At 37.8% G+C, this 23164-nt stretch overlaps 1 protein-coding gene across 3 annotated transcripts in view; it reads right to left on the minus strand.

The window, feature by feature from the left end:
- The window catches only part of Dcc (DCC netrin 1 receptor), a 1103888-nt gene that overhangs the window by 930277 nt on the left and 150447 nt on the right, over positions 1-23164 (minus strand). The window lies entirely within an intron of this gene.

Here is a 23164-nt window from a genome sequence, read left to right on the forward strand (position 1 = left end):
TCAAGAAAGAACACATGGAAACAACCCTGGACATAGAAAACCAAAAGAAGAGACAAGGAGCTATGGATAGAAGCTTCACCAACAGAATACAAGAGATGGAAGAGAGAATCTCAGGAGCAGAAGATTCCATAGAAATCATTGACTCAACTGTCAAAGATAATGTAAAGCAGAAAAAGCTACTGGTCCAAAACATAAAGGAAATCCAGGACACAATGAGAAGATCAAACCTAAGGATAATAGGTATAGAAGAGAGTGAAGACTCCCAGCTCAAAGGACCAGTAAATATCTTCAACAAAATCATAGAAGAAAACTTCCCTAACCTAAAAAAAGAGATACCCATAGGCATACAAGAAGCCTACAGAACTCCAAATAGATTGGACCAGAAAAGAAACACCTCCCGTCACATAATAGTCAAAACACCAAACGCACAAAATAAAGAAAGAATATTAAAAGCAGTAAGGGAAAAAGGTCAAGTAACATATAAAGGCAGACCTATCAGAATCACACCAGACTTTTCGCCAGAAACTATGAAGGCCAGAAGATCCTGGAATGATGTCATACAGACCCTAAGAGAACACAAATGCCAGCCCAGGTTACTGTATCCTGCAAAACTCTCAATTAACATAGATGGAGAAACCAAGATATTCCATGACAAAACCAAATTTACACAATATCTTTCTACAAATCCAGCACTACAAAGGATAATAAATGGTAAAGCCCAACATAAGGAGGCAAGCTATACCCTAGAAGAAGCAAGAAACTAATCGCCTTGGCAACAAAACAAAGAGAATGAAAGCACACAAACATAACCTCACATCCAAATATGAATATAACAGGAAGCAATAATCACTATTCCTTAATATCTCTCAACATCAATGCCCTCAACTCCCCAATAAAAAGACATAGATTAACAAACTGGATACGCAACGAGGACCCTGCATTCTGCTGCCTACAGGAAACACACCTCAGAGACAAAGACAGACATTACCTCAGAGTGAAAGGCTGGAAAACAATTTTCCAAGCAAATGGTCAGAAGAAGCAAGCTGGAGTAGCCATTCTAATATCAAATAAAATCAATTTTCAACTAAAAGTCATCAAAAAAGATAAGGAAGGACACTTCATATTCATCAAAGGAAAAATCCACCAAGATGAACTCTCAATCCTAAATATCTATGCCCCAAATACAAGGGCACCTACATACGTAAAAGAAACCTTACTAAAGCTCAAAACACACATTGCACCTCACACAATAATAGTGGGATCTTTCAACACCTCACTCTCATCAATGGACAGATCATGGAAACAGAAATTAAACAGAGATGTAGTCAGACTAAGAGAAGTCATGAGCCAAATGGACTTAACGGATATTTATAGAACATTCTATCCTAAAGCAAAAGGATATACCTTCTTCTCAGCTCCTCATGGTACTTTCTCCAAAATTGACCATATAATTGGTCAAAAAACGGGCCTCAACAGGTACAGAAAGATAGAAATAATCCTATGCGTGCTATCAGACCACCACGGCCTAAAACTGGTCTTCAATAACAGTAAGGGAGGAATGCCCACATATAGATGGAAATTGAACAATGCTCTACTCAATGATAACCTGGTCAAGGAAGAAATAAAGAAAGAAATTAAAGACTTTTTAGAATTTAATGAAAATGAAGGTACAACATACCCAAATTTATGGGACACAATGAAAGCTGTGCTAAGAGGAAAACTCATAGCGCTGAGTGCCTGCAGAAAGAAACAGGAAAGAGCATATGTCAGCAGCTTGACAGCACACCTAAAAGCTCTAGAACAAAAAGAGGCAAATACACCCAGGAGGAGTAGAAGGCAGGAAATAATCAAACTCAGAGCTGAAATCAACCAAGTAGAAAAAAAAGGACCATAGAAAGAATCAACAGAACCAAAAGTTGGTTCTTTGAGAAAATCAACAGGATAGATAAACCCTTAGGCAGACTAACGAGAGGACACAGAGAGTGCGTCCAAATTAACAAAATCAGAAATGAAAAGGGGGACATAACAACAGATTCAGAGGAAATTCAAAAAATCATCAGATCTTACTATAAAAACCTATATTCAACAAAACTTGAAAATCTTCAGGAAATGGACAATTTCCTAGACAGATACCAGGTACCGAAGTTAAATCAGGAACAGATAAACCAGTTAAACAACCCCATAACTCCTAAGGAAATAGACGCAGTCATTAAAGGTCTCCCAACCAAAAAGAGCCCAGGTCCAGACGGGTTTAGTGCAGAATTCTATCAAACCTTCATAGAAGACTTCATACCAATATTATCCAAACTATTCCACAAAATTGAAACAGATGGATCACTACCGAATACCTTCTATGAAGCCACAATTACTCTTATACCTAAACCACACAAAGACACAACAAAGAAAGAGAACTTCAGACCAATTTCCCTTATGAATATCGACGCAAAAATACTCAACAAAATTCTGGCAAACCGAATCCAAGAGCACATCAAAACATTCATCCACCATGATCAAGTAGGCTTCATCCCAGGCATGCAGGGATGGTTTAATATACGGAAAACCATCAACGTGATCCATTATATAAACAAACTGAAAGAACAAAACCACATGATCATTTCATTAGACGCTGAGAAAGCATTTGACAAAATTCAACACCCCTTCATGATAAAAGTCCTGGAAAGAATAGGAATTCAAGGCCCATACCTGAACATAGTAAAAGCCATATACAGCAAACCAGTTGCTAACTTTAAACTAAATGGAGAGAAACTTGAAGCAATCCCACTAAAATCAGGGACTAGACAAGGCTGCCCACTCTCTCCCTTCTTATTCAATATAGTTCTTGAAGTTCTAGCCAGAGCAATCAGACAACAAAAGGAGGTCAAGGGGATACAGATCGGAAAAGAAGAAGTCAAAATATCACTATTTGCAGATGATATGATAGTATATTTAAGTGATCCCAAAAGTTCCACCAGAGAACTACTAAAGCTGATAAACAACTTCAGCAAAGTGGCTGGGTATAAAATTAACTCAAATAAATCAATTGCCTTCCTCTATACAAAAGAGAAACAAGCCGAGAAAGAAATTAGGGAAACGACACCCTTCATATTAGACCCAAATAATATAAAGTACCTCAGTGTGACTTTAACAAAGCAAGGAAAAGATCTGTACAATAAGAACTTCAAGACACTGAAGAAAGAAATTGAAGAAGACCTCAGAAGATGGAAAGATCTCCCATGCTCATGGATTGGCAGGATTAATATAGTAAAAATGGCCATTTTACCAAAAGCAATCTACAGATTCAATGCAATCCCCATCAAAATACCAATCCAATTCTTCAAAGAGTTAGACAGAACAATTTGCAAATTCATCTGGAATAACAAAAAACCCAGGATAGCTAAAGCTATCCTCAACAATAAAAGGACTTCAGGGGGAATCACTATCCCTGAACTCAAGCAGTATTACAGAGCAATAGTGATAAAAACTGCATGGTATTGGCACAGAGACAGACAGATAGACCAATGGAATAGAATTGAAGACCCAGAAATGAACCCACACACCTATGGTCACTTGATTTTTGACAAAGGAGCCAAAAGCATCCAATGGAAAAAAGATAGCATTTTCAGCAAATGGTGCTGGTTCAACTGGAGGGCAACATGTAGAAGAATGCAGATCGATCCACGCTTATCACCCTGTACAAAGCTTAAGTCCAAGTGGATCAAGGACCTCCACATCAAACCAGACACACTCAAACTAATAGAAGAAAAACTAGGGAAGCATCTGGAACACATGGGCACTGGAAAAAATTTCCTGAACAAAACACCAATGGCTTACGCTCTAAGATCAAGAATCGACAAATGGGATCTCATAAAACTGCAAAGCTTCTGTAAGGCAAAGGACACTGTGGTTAGGACAAAACGGCAACCAACAGATTGGGAAAAGATCTTTACCAATCCTACAACAGATAGAGGCCTTATTTCCAAAATATACAAAGAACTCAAGAAGTTAGACCGCAGGGAAACAAATAACCCTATTAAAAATGGGGTTCAGAGCTAAACAAAGAATTCACAGCTGAGGAATGCCGAATGGCTGAGAAACACCTAAAGAAATGTTCAACATCTTTAGTCATAAGGGAAATGCAAATCAAAAGAACCCTGAGATTTCACCTCACACCAGTGAGAATGGCTAAGATCAAAAACTCAGGGGACAACAGATGCTGGCGAGGATGTGGAGAAAGAGGAACACTCCTCCATTGTTGGTGGGATTGCATACTGGTACAACCATTCTGGAAATCAGTCTGGAGGATCCTCAGAAAATTTGACATTGCACTGCCTGAGGATCCAGCTATACCTCTCTTGGGCATATACCCAAAAGATGCCCCAACATATAAAAAAGACACGTGCTCCACTATGTTCATTGCAGCCTTATTTATAATAGCCAGAAGCTGGAAAGAACCCAGATGCCCTTCAACAGAGGAATGGATACAGAAAATGTGGTACATCTACACAATGGAATATTACTCAGCTATCAAAAACAACGACTTTATGAAATTCGTAGGCAAATGGTTGGAACTGGAAAATATCATCCTGAGTGAGCTAACCCAATCACAGAAAGACATACATGGTATGCACTCATTGATAAGTGGCTATTAGCCCAAATGCTTGAATTACCCTAGATGCCTACAACTAATGAAACTCAAGACGGATGATCAAAATGTGAATGCTTCACTCCTTCTTTCAAAGGGGAACAAGAATACCGTTGGCAGGGAAGAGAGAGGCAAAGATTAAAACAGAGACTGAAGGAACACCCATTCAGAGCCTGCCCCACATGTGGCCCATACATATACAGCCACCCAATTAGACAAGATGGATGAAGCAAAGAAGTGCAGACCGACAGGAGCAGGATGTAGATTGCTCCTTAGAGACACAGCCAGAATACAGCAAATACAGAGGTGAATGCCAGCAGCAAACCACTGAACTGAGAATAGGACCCCCGTTGAAGGAATCAGAGAAAGAACTGGAAGAGCTTGAAGGGGCTCGAGACCCCATATGTACAACAATGCCAAGCAACCAGAGCTTCCAGGGACTAAGCCACTACCTAAAGACTATACATGGACTGACCCTGGACTCTGACCTCATAGGTAGCAATGAATATCCTAGTAAGAGCACCAGTGGAAGGGGAAGCCCTGGGTCCTGCTAAGACTGAACCCCCAGTGAACTAGGCTGGTGGGGGGAGGGCGGCAATGGGGGGAGGGTTGGGAGGGGAACACCCAGAAGGAAGTGGGGGGAGGGGGATGTTTGCCTGGATACCGGGAAAGGGAATAACACTCGAAATGTATATAAGAAATACTCAAGTTAATAAAAAAATATTTATGCATATTACAAAGGTCAGCGTAAACATGTGAGCATCGCATTCCCCTCAGAACCCACTGTTGTTGCCCACTGTGTATACATTCTTCAGTGCCTTAAAGTGTTACACGTTCAAAACACGCAAATCCATGTCATCCTCTCTTCCAAATTATTCTCCAGGATACGCCCCCTTTTCTTGGCTGTGGCATGGGCGTCTCATTCAGAACTTTCTCTTTAGACCGAATCTGCTACATTTATCCTGAGAATTAGTACTTGTTACTCACCACTCAACTGTGGGAAGAAAGTAAGTACAGTCTCATACACATAGGGAATAAATCGCTATATTTTAATACCTTACTGGAGCACATATCTATCTCAATAGATATGAAACAAATAATATAAAATGAAGTGGTGATTTTAAATGGGAAGCTGCCACAGTAAAAATAAGATAAAGAAGCAAATGAAATATTTTTTTCTGTTTGGTTTAATTCTGTATATGTAACATATTATCAGTTTTATATTAATCAATCATTATAACTTTCCTACTAGTCTGAGATGCTAATATCTCATTACTAGTGATATGAGATAGTTTTCTTCATACCAATGCATGCTTTACACTGACATCCCACCTTAATTCAGATTCAATATTAGTTCTCCCCAGTCACTCAAGCACCACCCAGGTATTCAATAATCAATGTGCATTAGAATATGTAGAAGCAACAAATTTGGAATTATGTTATTTACTCTGTGAGGTGCTATTATTTGTGCTTGAAAATTATCTTTTAAAGATTAATAAAAATTTATATTTGAGTATGATAGGCTCATACATTTTTTCTCTTTCCTTTCTTTTTGGACTGCTTGTGAAATTTTTGACTACATCAAGTTCTAAATCTTTCTTGAAATCCACACTCTGAAAATCCACACTCTGAAAAATCAGATTCCATCCAGAATCAGATTACATCCCCATTCAACTGAGTTTTGGTCCTCTGGAACCTCTCCAGGTTTTCTTCACATCTTTAATTAGTCTCATTATTCAAATTTGAAAATAAAATTATAGGTATTGTCCAATATTTATTTGATATACAATTGCCTTGTAATTTAAAATTATAAGTCCGTAAAGATAGAGTTTTACCATTATTTTTAATTTTAACAGACAAGAATTCCAAATCATTTTGTTCCTCTTGGTACTGGGCACTGAAGCTATGTCTTTCTGCATACTGTGTGAGCACTTTACTGTTGATCTGTATTCCCAGAAGTCTGTCCTTTTCCTTGGTCATCTGATCTCATTGAGTTCTTTGGTCTTTCTGCCTTGAAGTCATTCTGTAGCCCAGTTGAGCCTGGAACACATCACTACATGTTCTCCTAAAATGGAGAAACACTTAAATTTAATACAAATTATCAGTATTTGAAGAATTATGTAGGGAACTAAATGTTTCCATTTACCAGCATGATGCAAATATTTTTAAAAGGGTGGCCTCCATTCATAAGTTTGAACTGGTTATTTCATTTTCTAATAGTAGAAGAGGATGAAAAGAAGAAAACTGCTTTGCTAAAAGATGCTCCCACCACCCCTTCCTCCCTAAGGCTACCAGAGTAGCCTTTAAGATTTATTGTTGCTGTTGCTGTTAGCATTGTAGTTGCATTGTGTAGAGGGACCATGTGCTCCCGTGAGCATGTGCAAATCAGAAGATGGCTTTATACAGGTGAGTCTCATCTTTTTTTAAATTGGATTTATTTTATTTACATTTGAAATGTTATTCCCTTTCCAGGTTTCCCGTCCATAAGCTTCCTATCCTATCCCACTCCACTTCTTCTATAAGGGTGTCTCCCTCTCCAGCCAAGCCCCCTTACCGCCCTCCTGCTGATATTTCCTACAGTGGGGGAGCAGGGTTCAGTCTTGGCAGGACCAAGAGCTTCTCCTCCCATTGGTGCTCAACAAGGCCATCCTCTGCTACATACGCAGCTGGAGCCATGGGTCTGTCCATGTGTACTCTTTGGTTGGTGGTTTAGTCCCTGGGAGCTCTGTTTGGTTGTCATTGTTGTTCTTATGGGGTTGCAGGCCCCTTGCGCTCCTTCAATCCTTTCTCTAATTCCTCCAACATCTTTTACTCTAGGGATTGAACTCATGTTGCTCATCTCACGTTGTAAGTACGTTTACCTGGTGAGCCATCAAACAGGGACACATTCTAGGTTTTAGTTTACTTGGGAGACTTATGGAAAAGATCGATCTGGGAACATAAGATTCGAAAATCTACGCATAATTATGAGTTTCACTTTGACGCTGGGAACAAAGGGGACTAGAATACTTAGGATAATTCACAATTTGGCAACTGATTGGTTAAGTGTTGGATTCACAAAGGGGAACTGCTGTCACATTGGATTTTCTTACAAGACAATCTCTGAATTCACTTCAGCCGTTATATTATCCAGGCCCTTATCTTCTGCACGATTTGCATTTAGAAAATGCAAAATGTAAATTTAAATCATGCAAATGGTTTTTATACACAAAACTTCAGGGCAACCAATCCTATATTAATATACCACAAGCACCATGCTAATGTATTTGACTCCGAGAAAATTGAAATGATTAGAAAAATAACATCTTAGTTCTGTTCACTAGACTTTGATTCATTTGACAGAAATTAATTAGTTCAACCTGATTGGCTTGGTTTAATAACAATAATAATGGGGGGGGATACCGAAGCCCAGCAGAGAATAGAAAGCCTAGGAATGGATATGAGATTCCCATTAGGCGCTGCAGAATTAGCACCTTATCTCAAGTCAACAAACAGCCATGGTATATTAGTCTTTTTAACTATTGGTGTCCATTTTGCATGATACAATACATTATCTTTGGACTCATTCCAAAGCGGTCCCTGGGGAGCTCTTTTTATATCCAGTTCCAACTTTTTAATCAATGCGATCCATCATCGATTTGAACTTTAAATGTGATCATCTACAGTATCAGTGGAACACCTATAGCAACTGTCACTTTAACTTCTCCATATGCTTTATTGTTAATAACCATTGTTCAAAAGTTTAACTTAAATGGAGAAATAATTAGATCTATGACCAGCACTGACAGTAGAGATAATAAAAGAGCATTATCTAGTAATTATGGTTTCATTAATAGCAAAGCTGGATCTGTGTTTTTATTTAAAGAGAAGACACTGGGAAAGAGAATGAAAAGGGAGAAGGGGAAGGGAGGGGAGAGGAGGGGAGGAAAGGAGGAGCAGAGGGAATTTTAAAACTGAAATGTTTATTTTTAAGAAGAAAACGATATGAAGTACCTTGTAGACTAATATTGAAGAATTGAAATAACAAGAGAAAGCTCACTTTAATAGATTTTTTAAATGAGAGAATAGATACTGCTTTATTCGTTCTGAGTACACACAATCAAAATTTAATATAAAGACAATGCTCCTAATACAAGCTGTCCATTTGTATTAAGCTGAATTTAAGTAGCATATTTCTAACTTTTACTTAATACTGTATTACATTTACTGAATCCTATTAGATGAATCCTGTTATATGAAGAATCGTGTTTAACCATTTAATGTTAGATTGTTTTTAAAACAATGTTAGAAATTATAGATTTTATGTTTGAAATGAAACCTCTATTTTTTTTTTCTGGTTTAGCATTATGTAATAGACACTAAGAAGGTTATTCATTGTACTGGAAGGTTTCAAAACTTTAGCATTTTCAATTAGTCCTAAAGGAGAAGATTATGCAAAATACTTCATCTAGGGTATTGTAATTATGGAAAATAAAAATATGTAACCTGCAAAAACAAAGGGGGAAAACAAATATTACACCAATGCTTTTCTTTGGGAATTTGGTATTACAGAGAGCACAGAATGATAATACTGGGATCACATTAGGAAATTCACACTTTCCTTCACCCTGGCAGGCAGCTCTGTGAACACGGTGGCATGTGTAAATGTCTTTCCTCACCCCCAAAAGAAAGATTTCAATAAAATTAGCAGATTTTTATAAGTGACCTTTTTAACACAGCTGACACGAATTAACAAATATATTTAGACTATCACAGCTGTTCCAGAAGTCCTGCGATTAAGGAAAAAAAAAATACTATGACATTTTGGCAACATCAAATATGCCCGGGAGGGGTGGTCATCGTTCCAGTTTCCATTTCATTAGTATTGTAATTTTGTTTTTAAAAGCAAATCCGTGTTACTACAAATAATGTATCCATGCGACAGAAAACAAAATAATCTGTGTGCTTCTTGACTTGAACTCAATTCTTTGATGGATTAGCCTAAGGTAAAGGCTAGACCGTCCAGTACTTCCTAATCGTGATGCTGGATAATTGTTTCATCCACACCCTCACCAGGCACACACGTTTCTAGCCTCTAACGCAGTTTCCTGTCCGCGTTCTGATCTTACTACTGAGGAACAGAGCATTGGGCGGGGGGGGGGGGGGGGGGAGAAAATAGAAATGTAATAAATGTTCTAACTTTTTCTAGTAATATTCTGTTTGTAAATTTCTCTTCATTCCCTTTGTGTGTGTGTGTGTGTGTGTGTGTGTGTGTGTGTGTGTGTGTGTGTTCCTTTTCTTGTGGAACAAACAGGGAACACGTTGAAGAATAAAAGTCAAAGGTAGGAAGCCTATGTCAAATTTTGGTTTTCTGTAGCTGTTGGAACTGGATAACTGTATCATCCTGTCAGGTTTGTTTCTTCATTAATAAGATCTTGGAAAGAACAAAGATCTTTATCTCAGGGGGGGTTTCTAGAAACCCAATTTTACACAAGTGTTGTTTGCCAAGCCTGAAGGTACTGTAACATGTCAATTGAATGTAAGTTTACAGAAAACCCACAATGCATAGAAAACGATCACCTATTTCGACCATTTCAACAAAGCATATTTACTTGATATGTTTTCTCAAACCTTCCCTCCTTGCCTCTACAAACAGACGCACAGCTAAACCTCTCAAAGTTTTGCAGTGGAATCTTTTTTTAGAATAATTTTGGAAATGTACTGTAGATAACAGTAAGTATTTGGAACTTGTCCATGGCAGATCAAATAGACATTAACAATGATGTTTTCTATAGTCTCTAATAGGCTACTTCCGCCAAAAATAAAATAAAATAATAAAATGTAGGTAGAGAGAGCTAGAGAAACAGGCTGAGATTGGTGAGAGACTCCTCCCTGGAACCACAGAGGGGAAAGATGGAGAACCGGAAAGGGAAAAAAATCTTCAGAAAGTGGGTAACAGGTTTTAAATGAACTTTCTTTCGGAGACATTGTAGCCACAGCTCTTTATCAATTCACTTCCCTTAGACTTTGGACCAACAAATGCAGTCATAATTAGGCTTGTGGGAATCAGTATCCTAACCAAGCTAGTATCACACTGAAGAATGCTAGCCCGGGTCTTTTTGTTTTCCTTCTATTTTAAAATTCATTACAGGAGTGCCTACTGTAAGCAGGCATTCGTGAACTATGAGTAGGAGAAGCACTAAAGGGTAGAGGGGCTTCCTTCTGCCTCGCTTCAGGAATTCAGAGCCTTGGTAGATAGAAGTTAGTCACTGAGGACCTGCCTGTCCTTTACTCATACAGATTGCAAGATGGCAAGAACTTCTTCATACCGTATGAACAATCGGAAATGGACTTGCTATCTTATTGGATTTCATAAAAGGGAGAGAGAGTTGGTAGAGAGAACTAGATAGTAGCTATAACTTCTTCACTCTGCTTTGTTCCTGAAGCAGTTCCTTTAGGCAGAGAAAGATCACCACCACCACCACCACATCCTAGTTCCTCTTCGGCACACTCAGAGGATGTACAGGCAGATACATCTAGTCAACTTGTGTGAGTAAAGATAACACCTTCACAAGAGGCAGCCACGTGTCCTATCAAGTAACCATAAGTTATAAATCTGACACCAGAATAGTTGAATCAATACAGGCCCAGAGATTAATAGATACATGATTGATCCACTCGGGTTCAGGGGGGCATATGTTCCTTTCAGAAGATGTCAGCATGGGACAGGGATGAAAGCCAAGTGCAGACAGACCCGTTATCATGGCAGCAGATGGAGATAGGGGTAAACGTCTGTCTTACAGAATTCTTACAACTTACGGGAGGATATGAAGCACACTAAAATAGACACATGAGTTCTGAGCACATAACATACTTCACTTACTATATATTTGTAAATAGAGTAAATAGAACGGTATATATTATTGTTTCAGACACTGTTCTCAGTAGAGAGTGGTTTTGGTTCGTCAACTGTAGATTGCTTTGCTTAGCTATGTATGGTTCTGCCATACACTTTTACATTATCCATGTAACGCATCTGTAAAGAAGGTGAGTCTGAGATTCTAATTTGTCTAGACTATGGACAGTGTAATAAAAGTGGAAGTTTCACTCTCGAGAGTATAACTCTGTATGACTAGCATCAATTATTACGATCATTTACCTTTAAGTAGTTTTTCCATAATTTTCTAATAATAATAAAGCGTCCTCTTAGAAACAGCGAATTGAGTTTAAAGTGTTACTTCTTTTCTGAGTGTTTATTGAGTATGAGTGTGTGTGAGTGTGTGTGTGTGTGTGAGAGAGAGAGAGAGAGAGGCAGAGACAGAGACAGACACAGAGAGACAGAGAGACAGAGACAGAGAGACAGAGACAGAGACAAAGAGACAGAGTGAGTGAGTGAGTAGGTGAGAGGGTACCTCCATGGAACCTGAGGGCAGGGCACATTATCTTCATCAATTGCTCTGCACCGTGTTTTTCACGGTCTGTCACTGATCCTGCAGGTTACAGATCCAGCTACAGTGGCTGGCCAGCAAGCCCATTAGGCCTTCCTGTCTCTGCTTTCACAGTTCTGCAATTACAGGAGCACACTACCAGTTGGGATTTTCCTTGGGTGTACTTCTGTCATAGTAAATTACTCTAGTCTCTCAAAACAGTGGTTTATATCTTGCAAAGTAAGAAACATGGGAGATTAACAAGTTCTCTTCAGTTTAATTCAACTCTTCTCCTTTCTGCAATTGTTCTGTCTTCTCTGGGAAGTAAAGCAACTTTAACACAATAGATTTCAGTTTGCTAAATCCAAATGGCAAGTGGCAAATGTGAGATACATATATGACCAAGGCCAACATTAGCAAGGTCATACGAACTAATGCATGCACAGATGATGAGCTGCAAAAAATTGTTTTTTGAATATTTGGAAGTTTTCCCAGGATATCACTGAAGGCATTTCCATATCTGGTTCTGAATCCCAAATACATACAGTATGAACTCTTCTTGCCTTGGGGCTTTTAGAATATCCTGAAAGAATTATGTAGGTTACAACCTTGTGCTGTGTAAGCAGAATGATAGACTTTGCATGTGACAGGGCAATAAAGCAAGTATTTGTCAGCTTCCAAATTAGAAGCAACAATGAATTGGCTATTAGCAACCTGGCCATTTCTAAAGCATGATGTAATAGTTCTTTGCTTCTGTTCAGTGGATAGAAGGATCAATTCTACAAGTGCAGTGCCCTGCTATATTTATCATTGTCTGTATTATAATAAGAAAACCTTAAAGATAAACTCACACAGAATTCCAGATTATCCCTCACTTCCTCTTTTGAAAATCATCATAGATGGAAAATAATTGAACAGTGAGTATAACACAGGAGATTTTAAAGTACATCTATTGGTGGGAAAGGTTATTATCATGCGCGACCTTTACAAAAGAAATAAAAATAGTCGAGATATTCTGATGTTTAACTCTTTGTCTTTCAGACACATTAGACTTTTTTTCTAGAGCTCACAATTACCTTTATGTGTAGATGATTATGACTATGCATATGTCACACATGCACAGATGCTCATGGAGCCCAGAATTACCGGAAATTCCGGAACTGGAGTTGTAGGCTATTGTATACATTCTGATGTAGGTGCTGGGAAATAAACTTACGTCCTCTGGAAGAGCAGCAATATTCATGACTGCTGAGTCAACTCTCTGGCCACTTGATAGTCTTGTTTTCAAGAGAGTGACTTGATCCTTTAATTTTTGCACTAATACACTTTAAAATTATAATTTCTTTAGTTACAATTTGCCAAAGGCTAAAATACTTAGAACTATCTCATCTACTAGAATGGTTGAATAAAAAAGTGTTACACCATATCAAGTTTTTAAGAAATCTAACTGGAGGTGCTGTATATTCTAAGCATATTAAAATGCTGACCTACGAGTAAAGAATACATAGTTCCTGATACTTTCATTTAGTTTTAACCTTTGTCACAGGAATCAATAGATGTTAAGAAAATTTCCATGTCTTTGTCTTTACTTATAAACAATGAAGTTTTGGGATAACAGAATTTGACTTTAATTAATTACTGCAGCAAATACTCAATTTGAGAATCTAATAGCATAGATATACAACACACTATATGCCCTGTAGATGAATATACCTTATTTGCATTCTATCATGTTCTCAGGAGAAACCGCAGCATGCAAACTTAAGAGATGTACAGTTGATAACTTTGATATTATCATATTAGACAGAAAAAAAAACAATTGATTTAAAGATGGCAGACATGGGTTTAAGGACTGATGTTTTCATCCTAGGGGTGTCCTCCAAAATGCTGCTTTCTTTCTATGACTCATTTTTCTTCTATTTTTCATTGTGAGCCCAGCATTTAATGGCTGAGCCATGTCTCCAGCCCATGACTCAATTTTCTTGATAGTTCCAAGTCTCCAGCTGCTAGCGTACATGTATGAAAGCATATTGTTCTTTTGCAAGGCAATTCTTTTTGATACTTCTCATTTATTCATCATATATCTATGTATTTATCATCTATCAGTCATATATATATATATGTCCATATATATGAGATAGATAGATAGATTTCTCTTTTTTTTAATTAACTTGATTATTTCTTATTTACATTTCGAGTGTTATTTCTCTATCTCTGTCTCAGTTCTTTCTGTCTTTCTTATCATCTGTGGGAAGAATTTCTGAATAAAGAAGCACATGAAGGCATTCAATTGCACTCAGGGAGAAGCACAACCATTAGATGTGCACAAAGGATTCTGTTGAAAACTGGTGAAAATAATAGCCATTCTATTTGGAGGGCGGTACCAAATTGACTCTGGCATACCATTTTCTGCACAATATATTATATCCTCTCCCCCTACACATATATGTGCTTCATGTTCAATAAAAATAAGTGAGAATCTTTAGGTACAAGGGTACTAATGCTGCTTAATTTGGATCAAGTTGCATAGGTATGTACTTGGTGAAAGAAGAATGAAATCTCTGATACAAAATTACCAACGTGCAAAGATTTTAATATAGATGTTCTCTCTAAAAGATAATTATTTTGCTTCTGCTTGATTCTGCCGTTATTTTTGGCAAATCTGTGACAGTCTTAAAATCAATAGGTTTTCCTGCTATTTTAATACTCTTAATAACTATGGTAACCATCACAATCTACTGGCCATCTATTACGTGCACTTGACAATTATTTTGTCAGTGTTTTAAATACATAATACAAAGCGTCAGATCCATGGGAAGACACAGGTTTAATTCTTACTGTACAACTGAGAAAAATGAGACTCAGAAAGGATAAAACACATGTCCAAGCTCCCAAAGGATAGAACACAAAAATGCACTTCTCTTTTCTTCTTCGAGCAGTGTTAAAAGAAGTAAAACATAAACTCACATCCAGAAGGAGATATTGTGAACTATTCTGAAAATTTAGACTTCTAGCATTAAAGAAATATTGCTCAAGCTGGAAAGATAGCTCAGTGGTTATGAACTCTTCATTAGTTTGAGTCCAAGAACCAACATAAGACAGTTGTCAGTCACCTGTAATCCAGGATAATAATATCCTATATAACTAATTCTAGCCACCTAGGATCCATGCAGAACCCAAACAAACTAATACACATACATATATATTGTATGTATATATGTATATATACTCAAAAGAAATATTATGCAAGATGCAGCAATTTTAAACCATGCAATATAATTTTAAATAAAAACTATATGTATCCAAAGCATTGCCATAAAATGACATATAACCATTATATTTATACAACGAAAGGAAGTTGTTTTGCTTTTCCTAGATAATAAACTAAAATTCCTCTAACTGCTTCTGGTTTTCTTTTCAATTATTCCAATTAAATACTACAAATATGTATGCCTGCTTCCCCGCATGATAAATCCAGAATGAATGAACTATCAAGAATTGAATGCATCCCTAAGCGGACACGCAGGATGCTGATAGATAGCTCTGTTCAAAAATTTTTATTCAGTGTTCATTTGTCATTCATGAATCTTCCACATGCTTTCTTGCACGGCTGACTTGATGCTGTTTGCAGGCCATTGACAAGAGCCCTCCTCCAGAAGGACATGCAGGGACCCCTCACCTTTTGGTGAACATTTGCACTACATCACAAATACTCTTGCCTTGTCAGATACATTCTCCTTGCTATGAGCAGCTAATTCTGTAGTAATAGTATTTAAAGAATGGTCTACATGCCGAAAGCCATAAAGAAATCATAGACTCAGGCCCCATCTAAATGTTGATTTTTAGAATCAGTTAGAAGAAAGAAAAGGCGTTGTTTATACCAATTTCTACACAAAGCCAATAAAGCAGAAAGGTAATATATAAGTTTATCCATAAGACATGCACTCTCACTTCAGGTTTTAAATTGTGATTGTAGCACAGATAACCCTTGAGAATGATTGATGATGTCCTTAGGGAGTCCCCATCTGCATGTACCGTGAGTCACTAATGCAAACATTTCTGAAGCAAGTCAAGGGAAGCTCCGAATGGAGTCATTAAAACAGGTCTGAACAAAACACTAGAAAATATACAGTAGGAAACAATGTAGAATGGCTCTCTAGAGAATTGTTCACGGTGGCCCGATATTTAATTGCCAATGTAAAATATCAATGGTAAATACACAGCAAGAAGTGCCCTTTGTTAAACAAGGACCGTTCATTTATGATGCAGCTAGGTAAGCATTTGCTAGCAAAACTGAAGGAAAGAGGACAAAGAGATGCATTATGAAAAAATAAGGCATGCAATAACTATTTTCCTTCCTGTGTTGAAAAATTGGAAAAGTTAACTTCCAAGCAGCCAGCTACCCCCAAATCACTGGTTCTTGAACATGCACTTATGAAATGTTTTTTTGAATCTTTCCATAAATGAGGTAGGTGACTCTTCTATCCACATCTTCTCCAAATTTAAAGAGGAGGGGAGAATGACCAAAAGAATGCTTAAGAGTAATGAAATTAATAAAATAAATAAATAAAAGTAGGAGACTCAAGAGTTGGCATAGGCAACTGTATGCTCTATCCTTACCAGTTGCCCACTGTTAACTACGCAGATCAACCCGGAAATTCAGGTTTGCTGTTTCTCTACTTCATTCCTTGGTCACCCTTGTCATCAACTGTGAAGTAAAATTTAGCTTAAGGAAGAGGCCATCTATGTGGGTATCCATTCCATATGCAGCCACCAAACCCAGTCATTATTGCTGATGCCAAGAAGTTCGTGCTGACAGGAGCCCAATATGGATGTCTCCTGAGAGACTCTGCCAGAGCCTTACTAATACAGATGAGGATGCTTGCAGCTCATCAGCAAAAAGAGTACAGGGACTCCAATGGAGGAGTTAGAGGAAGGACTGAAGGAGCTGAAGAGGTTTGCAACCCATAGAAAGAACAACAATATCAACCAACCAGATCCCCCAGAGCTCCCAGGGACTAAACTACCAACCAAAGAGTACACATGGAGGGATCCATGGCTCCAGCCAGAGGATGGCATTGTCAGGCCACAATAGGAGGAGAAGCCCTTGGTCCTGTGAAGGCTCATTTCACCCATATAGGGGAATGTCAGGGTGTTGTGGTGGGAGTGTGTGGGTGGGAGAAAGAGCATCCTCATAGAAGCAGGGGGAACAGGAATAGGAGAGGAGGGAACTGAGAAAGCGGATAACGTCTGAAATGCAAATACATAAAATATCCAATTTTAAAAAAGGAAAAAAATAATCAGGACATCCCCTCATAAACTTGTAACACTAAGTTTAAGTAACAAAGAGACATTGCAAATTGGATACAAATTATGGAGTCAGGCAAGGGGAGGAAGGAGAAAAAGCTGTCCTACACTCTACTGTGGATTTAAAGGTTAGATCCTTCATCTCAAATCCAAAGGGTAAGCTCTAAAGCACAATGGTACAGTCTTCAGAGATAGGGTCTTTATATAAGTGATTCAGGCTAGCTGAAGCAGCCAGATCAACTCCCTAATCTAGTCACTATGGTGTGAATGAAAGAAACCTCTGGGGTTTCTCTCTTCTGTAGTGGGATCCAACAACCAGGCAACTCTCAAAGAACCAGGGGTAAAAAGCTGAAGTTAATATCCTGCAGGCTGGAGCTTAGTCTGGGACTGTGGTCCGTGAGAAGCCTTTTAGAATGATGTCAAAGTCGAGTAACTTCAGCACAGACTATGTTGACTGTAAAATACAAAATATTTACTCTCTGCTCCTTTAGATGAAAAATTTGTCAGCCTCTAGTCTACACCAGGAACTGTCTCTGACTTTATTGTGCATGTATTCGGAGCCAAGGAGTTCATTAAAATGCAGGTTCTACTTGCCTATATGTGGATTAGAGGGTGGGCTGTGATTCCGCACTCCTAAAATGCTCCAAAATATGACAATTCTGCTACTGCCTATATAAAGCCCCTTGGGTAGGAGATTCAAGATTCATTTCATAGGAACCCACATTTTCATAAAGGAACAGCGTCTTTAAGAATCTTGGTGATTAAATAATCAGCACCCACTGGATGAGCAAATTTCTTGGGCTTCATCCTGAAATTATTTAAAAAAATCATTTCATTATAGGATGGCTAAAAGTGAACCAGAAAGGGAATCCCAGCTTGGATGCTAAATATTCCAAGCCACCCAAGAAGGAAAGCACGCTGACACGGAGCATTAGTGGATTACTTAGATTATACTTTGACTTTGGTTGTCTGTTGTTTGGTTTCACAGATTTTATTTGCTTCTCTTTGCTCTCTCTCTCTCTCTCTCTCTCTCTCTCTCTCTCTCTCTCTCTCTCTCTCCTTTGTTTCTCATCATATGTAAAGTAGACCCTTCTCTCTCTTTTTACTTTATACTCAAATCTCTGAATATGTAAAAGTCAAATTCCATAAGAAATGAAAGAACATAATATTCTTGCTTTTTATTTATTTATTTTTTTAAGATTTCAAAGTAAAACACCTTAAGTAAATATTAAGATTTAAACTGATGAAAACCAGATTGGGTCTTGCCTGTCAAAGCCCCAAAGGCCACAGAATAAATGGCGAGATAACAGCAGCCGGGCTCATTGGCATGCAGACTGGATTCACTGAGACTGCATGTGCATATCTTCCCTCCTCTGTCTCAGTAACAGATGTCATGGAATCAGATGAACAGGGCCAGCTACAAAGTGCAAATACCACCCCAGGAGCTACTGAGACCCACAGCTACAGGCCCTCAACCCGTGAACTATAAATGTGCCACCACCTGGGTTTAGATTCATCAGGCAGAAACCCAATATGTTGCTTTAACATAAATGTATAAAGGCTGGCTTTTGAAATACTTAGCAGGAATACATTTTCTGAGTTTTTTCTTTTTTCTCTCTCTCTGTCTGTTTAGTTTATAGTAATTATTCAACCCATGTATAAAACTACTGACACTATTTTGAAAATATTTGGGAAAATGGACCGCATGCTTCCGTAGGATCTCAGTGACCGTAGTTATGAAAAGTAAGGCTTTGCTCTTGCAGCTTTTGTTGGTTCCCACACTTCTGAGAACTAAGTGAAGCTCAAACACATGGAGAGCATAACTTCCACTCAATAATTACCTTTGTCTTCATAGTAGCTGCAGTTCAGAGTTAACTGGGTGAGGAGGAGTACTGGGATCGTACTTTAAGTAGTGTCAAAATAAAAGACTGAGTTGGAGTCTCTGTGAATGGTATACTCACAAAGCCACCATTCCTTACTGAATTTCCCATCAGAACTATGCTATCTAGCACATGAATGTGAGATTTTACAAATACAGAATTTAGTATAGACAAGTGTATTTTCATTTTATCACCCATAAGAGCATATAGAACTCTCATTTCCTCATTTTAGAGATGGCAGTGCTCATATGTGTAAAGACCTAATGTTTGTCCAACACTACAGCGCAGGTAGTGTTAACACTAACTCCACTAATTGTAAATTCTAATCCTTGTGTCCCAGGAACAATGTATCGCAACAGGCTACATTGCCAGGACTGTAGTCGACATTCAAACTTTTAAATCTTTCTAAACTTCCTCAATTTAAGGATAAAATTATTTAATGCTGTTCACAATAGAAAAGACATTGTTTTTGAAATTCCATTTTCATGAAATACGATGGGTTGTTTTGTTGTTTGTTTAAGAAAGAAAGCTGGAAATATTTAGTTGATTGTAAGAAATGATTTGTTCTATTATTCAATACGCCCCCACTGCCAAATTAGCTAAAATTAGCTTGATTAGCAAATTCAAAGGGCAAGGTGGAAAGTGCAAATTTTTAAACTGGATTTAAAACATTTTACCTCTTTCTTTCTCCCTACTCTCTTTCAAAGTCATGACCTACTCTACCATAGTTATTGTTACATATACACAGACACATGCCCTGATATCTTTAGGTAAGTGCAGCTTGCTGTTAGTTTTTTAACGCTCATAAACTTGTGTGTTAATCTTGACTGCTTGGTATTGTATAACCTATCAGGAATTCTGCCCTGGAGAAACCTTCTTTCTCTCTCTGCAACCATTAATTTGCCTGCAGCTCTTCATCTTGGGTTACAGCTTTCCCAAATCTAACGTGTTGCTGAAGCTTTGAGGCCCAAGATTCAGAGAAAACGGACATTTGTGATGATGAGCGGATATTAAATGCAAGCTTTACATTGGGACCATTTGACAATACTTCAACTATGGTTTACCAAGGCGGCAGCAGTCTGTCTTGTTGATACAAAAACCGGTAGAATTGATCATGTTATTATTATTTGTAATAACAACAACAAAGCAAATGGTTGTGTCTGCGTCCTCCTAAGAACAAGCTAAACATGACAAATTAAGAGAGTGCCAGGATCCAAAGCTACATAGGGTCATGAACTGATCCTGAGACTACATCTGAGAATAGACTTTCAGGAAGGCCCTTGACTGGGAGAGACACAAATTATAGAGAGAGGCTCACAGAGGGAAGACCCCAAACTAGCCAGCAACCCTGTAACACATATTCCCATCAAGGGCAAGGAAGAGTATCTATGACCCAGTCTGATTCTATTTTTTCCTAGCAGACCATTGAGTGGAGGCTGGAGGAAGTCATATGAACTGTAACCTGAATATTATATAGATAGCATTTAATATTCAGGAATAAAAACTAGATATGACAAAACGGGACAGTCTTTGAAGAGGACATTAACATACCTGTGAAACAGGCAAGAGATTTTAATTAACAGGAAAGGGAATAATTAAAATACATATAGTTACTGATTTTTATTAAAGAAAAATACATAGAAAATAGAAGAAAACACATGCAATGAATTGATCTCATTGAAAACGGGGGAGTTATAAAAGTAGTCTAAAATGCTTGAAGTACACAACTGATACAGAGGACATAAGCATGATTTGTTCTGTTGGACACCATAGAAAATAGGGTCAGGGGAGCCAACAATATCAATAGAAAACGTGGAATTATTGGAAATCACATAAAAGATGGAGGGGCACTGTGTAAATACCTATTTCCCAAAAAAATGATCTACTGCAAAAGAAAGATATGAAGGAAATCAGTGTTTGAACAGATATGGCTGGAGAGTTGAAATTGCCTCAGTAAAGTCTCAGTGAGATAAACACATGTGTAAAAACCGTACAGAGGTGTCACCTGCATACTGCATTGTAAATCCACAAAAAAAAACATATACAACACCAAGAAACCCCACATTTGTCTCAAGGGAAGAATAATGGCTTTCATGAAGGAAAAGCATCCTTCAAAACAAAAATTCAAATGGTGGAAAAGGACTACAGCAATCAGAAGACATTATTGACATGTGTGAAATTTTCAAAGAACGCATTCATTAAAAGATATTAAAGTAGGAATTAAGATGACGTAGTGCACGTGTTCTCAGGCATTTCTAAACTTATACCAAAGCAAATTCCAAATGTTCTATAAACAGTTATTTCAGAAAAGAAAAAAGATACTGCCAGATGGAAAGAAGAGTCATAGAAATGGAAGTCATTGTCCTGTGGGCTTTCAGATAAATTTAGAATGGCAATGCTTTGAAAAGGTATTTTAAGATTCTACCACTATTGACTTACTAGCTTAGTAAGATTATAATGAGTCAAAGGCAAATGCTGGCATCCCTAGGTAATTCAAAACAATTAAGCAATCACAAACAAATACAAAAACAACCCTAGATAAATCACACACACCCACTCACACACAAATATACACACACCCTCACACACACTCAAAACAAGAAAAAAAAAGTGTGCATGTATAAAATATTAGAAGGGGAATTTGCAGATATGTATGAGTCATTTAATAGGTGTAAATTATTTTAATCATCATGGAAGTAATGAGAGAAGATCTTTGAAATCGTTGAAAATCACACCAGAGAAAATATGATACGATAGAGATAAGTCCAAACACAATAAGAATTAAATTTCAACTGACAAGATATTTCAAAGAAAACAAATGTGAGCCTTGATGAACAGCACAGAGCAACCTACATGTTTGAAGGACGGAGGACTTACCAAGCAAATATGTCCAAACAGCTATTCTGATGAGGACTTTTGATGAGTTTAGAAATCCAGTTTTGAAGATACAGCCTTTGATTTCCCTATTTTATTGAACTGGCTACAAATTATTGTTCTAATTCATTGAACAAACTATTTATGTACTCTGATTTTAGAAGTTTTTCTTGGTTTTACCTAGCAACAGTTTCACTGTGACACTATTGCTATTTCTCTTGTTTGGTTGTGCCTGGGATTTTTTTTTTCTGAAATCTGGTAACCAATGTTTAAAAAAAAACAAAAAACAAAATTAAGGCAGCTATTAACTCAACAATTGCTTTCTTTTTTGCCCTAGGCCATTTCTTTGTGTCCCACTTGAGTAGAAGGCATGGCTGTTTGTTAAGCCACATAAGCGATAAAGGGTTTATACCCGACTCCTTGGTGTCAGCCCCCCATCTGCCTGCAGAGGACCCTGAGAAACAAGTCATCAGCGCCACAGGTTGTCACCTAAAGTAGAACCCATTAAGGGAGGCCTAACTGCTGTCTTGTCCTTCTCTGTCTAAGGATGAGTAAATTTCTCTACTTAGGCCACCTTAGCACATACCTTTGTTCCTCAGGACTTCAGCCTCGGTTCCTGGTAGAGTTAGCAATGTGATAAGTTCTAGCCATTCACTTTTCCTTTCTCTCTTTCACAGTAGGTAAGTTAGCTGCATGCTAGATATTTATTAGCCAAATCTTAAAACAGAGAGACAGAGTGAGAAAGAAAGAAAGAAAGAAAGAGAGAGAGAGAGAGAGAGAGAGAGAGAGAGAGAGAGAGAGAGGTGGGGAGAGGAAGAGAGAGAGAGAACCTGTAACCAAGCATTTCTTTGATCACTTTTACTTATGTTTTGAGTTCTATTTACAAATGAATTATAAAACAAATATTCCTTGCAATCTATAGTACTATGATAGCAAAGATATCATTTCAACAAGTCTGACAAGGACAGCTACTCAGGGGTCACTGACCCACAGTCTCAAGAAGAAGTACTATGCATTTTGCAAAGGGAATATTATCCATGACAAAATTAAAATGC

This window comes from Rattus norvegicus, chromosome 18 (assembly GCF_036323735.1).
Source record: "Rattus norvegicus strain BN/NHsdMcwi chromosome 18, GRCr8, whole genome shotgun sequence".
Lineage (NCBI taxonomy): Eukaryota > Metazoa > Chordata > Mammalia > Rodentia > Muridae > Rattus > Rattus norvegicus.